Source organism: Silene latifolia, chromosome 7 (assembly GCF_048544455.1).
Source record: "Silene latifolia isolate original U9 population chromosome 7, ASM4854445v1, whole genome shotgun sequence".
Lineage (NCBI taxonomy): Eukaryota > Viridiplantae > Streptophyta > Magnoliopsida > Caryophyllales > Caryophyllaceae > Silene > Silene latifolia.
The window spans coordinates 69726515-69730028 of NC_133532.1; positions in this window are offsets into that span (position 1 = coordinate 69726515).

Consider the following 3514-nt stretch of genomic DNA (forward strand, 5'->3'; position numbering starts at 1 on the left):
TTCTGATCTCTAACATAATCGACCGAGTAGTCTGGCCACTCGATCGAGTGACCCCCTACTCGATCGAGTGCCCATATGTACTCGATTGAGTACCCAAAAACACGCTTCTAGTCATAAAAACGTCAAAATAACCACTCGATCGAGTCAGACCCACTCGATCGAGTACCTCACCCACTCGATCGAGTACCCCTTACTCGATCGAGTCATACAGACTCGTGAATACTACCCACATGTTATCTCACATAACCCAACATACTATGCAACTTCATAATCTCAATATTATAATATAACTACGCATGCATTTCTACACAATTCCTCATACAATCAACAAAATTAGTGTACTTCATGTTAATGAATGCCACATAATAAACAATCATCATGCTTCTTTATGCAAACCAATATATATACACACCCCACCAACTTTTCAATCACGATTTCAATCCTCCACCCCCAACATCCAAACTAACAATTCACATACTACAGCAATTCACAACATGTATCGTTACGTTCACATATAAACTAACGGACACCACATACGACCTTGACATATACCCCCCATGTGACCGTTTCAAAATTGTAGGGCGAGTTCGCGACTTTAGGACGTCTCCCAAGCCTTTGCATTAGCTACTACAACCTTTACCCCGAGTTCATTTTAATTGACTCCCTATGTTCATTATATTCATTAGTTACAGGTTTCAGGATCGTCGCTCTGATACCACTTTGTGACACCCCCATACTCTAAGTGCCTTACCAGGACCACTCAGGTATAAAGATATCACCATCTCGGTTTCCCGAGGCAATGATAATCATAAGACAATAACGAAATAACATTTAAATAGTATAAGTTTAGTGAATAAATACAATCCAAAACCAAATACCCAAAATACGGGTTACAAGTTCCCCAAACAACCGTCTAAACAACTAAATGAAATGTCTGATAAACTACTCAAGCTACAGCGGAAGACTCTATCATCTGAAGGTGACACATCCCAACTATTCCATGTATCTCGACTCATACCTGCTCAACAACTGATCACCATCCCCGAATGGATCACCACAATTTTTAATACAATAAACAAGGTCAGTACTAATCACACAATTTATATAATCTCAACAACACAACAAACAACACAGCTCAACTGTCACAGATATACTCCGAACTCCATCACCAACTCCACAATACTGACTACACACTAAAGTGTGTAGCCCTACCAGAGTACCCATCACAACAGGTTACTCCTCGCCGCCAGTGGAGGACCGCAGCCGTTCCCACCTAAGCCCCGCTCATCTCCGTCGAGCAATAAACTCAAATCCATTAATGTGCACATCCTTTCTGTGGTGGGTTCCACATAAGGCGAATAATGGGCGTGAAGCCACTCCCGCAAGTGACTCCACTCAGCCAGGGACGCACCCCGAAGAACACAGACAGATACAATCAATCACAACTACTATCAACAACCAAATCCAACAACCGTCACAATACGAGTATGATAATATTCAACAATCACAAAGCACAACCAACACATCATGTGACTAATACTGAGTAGGGAAACACTACCTGGAATGCACTACTGTTAGACGATCTCAACAGTTGTTATCAAAAGGCCTCTTCTACGAATCCTCCTCCTAACATATGATCATACAATTACTACCAATCATAAAAGACAACAAAACCCCCAAACCCCCAAATTAGGGTTTAACCAACTTTAACAAAATACCATAAAAACATTACGTAGATCTTACCCTCGACGCAAGGATCACAAGAATGTAAGGAAAGCTGAATTCCGACCTCTCAAGCTCCGAGATTTGTCAATAATGCGATGGATGCGAAGTACGTAGGTTGCAATCTCTTTTCAAAGTAATTAGGTTTGTAAAAAGTGTTTTATGAAAGTGAGGGAAAGGTTTAAATACTAAATCACATTATTAACAAAACCTGATAAAACACCACCCGTAAACCGGGCTACTCGATCGAGTAACAGACGTACTCGATCGAGTGCCGCCTACTCGATCGAGTACCAAGGCTACTCGATCGAGTACCAAGGCTACTCGATCGAGTACCCTATAGGTCAGAAACTGTTTTAAACTGCAAAACACCCTTACTCGACAGAGTAAGGCCCACTCGATAGAGTACCCAATGACTCATAAAACCGTAGTATTATAGAAAGAGGAGTCCAAAGATCTTCCCTTATTTTGGGGTCATTACTACCATAAACCATAGTGAGGAAATTTTTTTTTGAAGTAGCATGGTGAGTTATTGCACAGTGAATGAATTGAGCATGAGAGATCAAAGGAGTAACAGTAACTGTAGTAGGATTATAAATGAGCCAAATCCTACCGTTGTAATGACAGTCATAATTGCAGATCACACTATATTTGCTGAACTTATTTTTGATGAGATTGCAAGCTTTCTTTTCTTTTATTCTGGTTTCCAAAACCCCAAACACATCTAGCTTATTTCTCCACAAGAAATCACTGATTTCTTGCCGTTTGAGGGGGTCATTGTACCCTCTAATCTTCCATGAGCTTATCTTCATGGGATATTTTATCAGGAGGTTCCTTGTCCACTACAGTAGCATCAGAGGTGTCAATCTTATCACTAAGTGAATCAAACCTATTCTCAGTTATTAAGATATGTATGCCACCACTTTGAGTATCACTATGAGCAGCCTCAGTACAATCTCTCTTCTTGGCAATTTGAGACCTCCTATCCACCATCCTAGGGCTACCAACATGCTGAGGGGATTGTGGGCCTAGCTCATGGCATTCTGAGTGCATTTCAGCAGCCAGTGAAGAGGAGACATCTGCCTGACCATGTGAGGGCCCAGTTGAGGGTATTGGGTTTCCCTGAACAGGATCAGGTTTAGTGACCTCTACCTGACTAGCTGAGGTACCACCTAGCTCATGGCATACTAAGCCCAACTTAGCCTCAGGCTGTGGCACACTAGGGGGAATAGGGTCACTAGCAGGCTTGGCCCTATACACCTTCTTAGGATCTCTGCTAGGTTTAGGTTGGTGCCATTTGCAGCTACCAATCTGATGACCTAGTTTCCCACACCCTGAAAAGTGGAAGGGCAGCCATTCATAGATGATCCTCTGAACAGATTAGCCATGGAAAGAAGTATTAAGAACAATTTGATTAGGCAATGTGGCAGAAACATCAGCCTCAACCAGGATTCTAGCAAAGGACAATTTGGTCATGCAAGTAGTGTTAAGATCAGCAAAAAGGGGTTTACCAATCTTGCTTGCCATTTTACTGAGAACAGATTCTGACCAGAGGAAGGGTTCTAAGTCAGGTAACAAGACCCAGATAGGAACAGTGGAAACCTTATCCATTTCCATGGAGAAGTTTGGGTACCATTATTTCAGAATGAGTGAGCTTGATCGCAATTTCCAAGGACCCTCCCTGAGAACATTATTCATGTCCTCCTGACTTGTAAATCTGAAAGTAAACCACCCGTTCCCGTAGTATTGGACAACAAGAGAGGCAATGTGCATCCAAGTTTTCTAGGCAAAA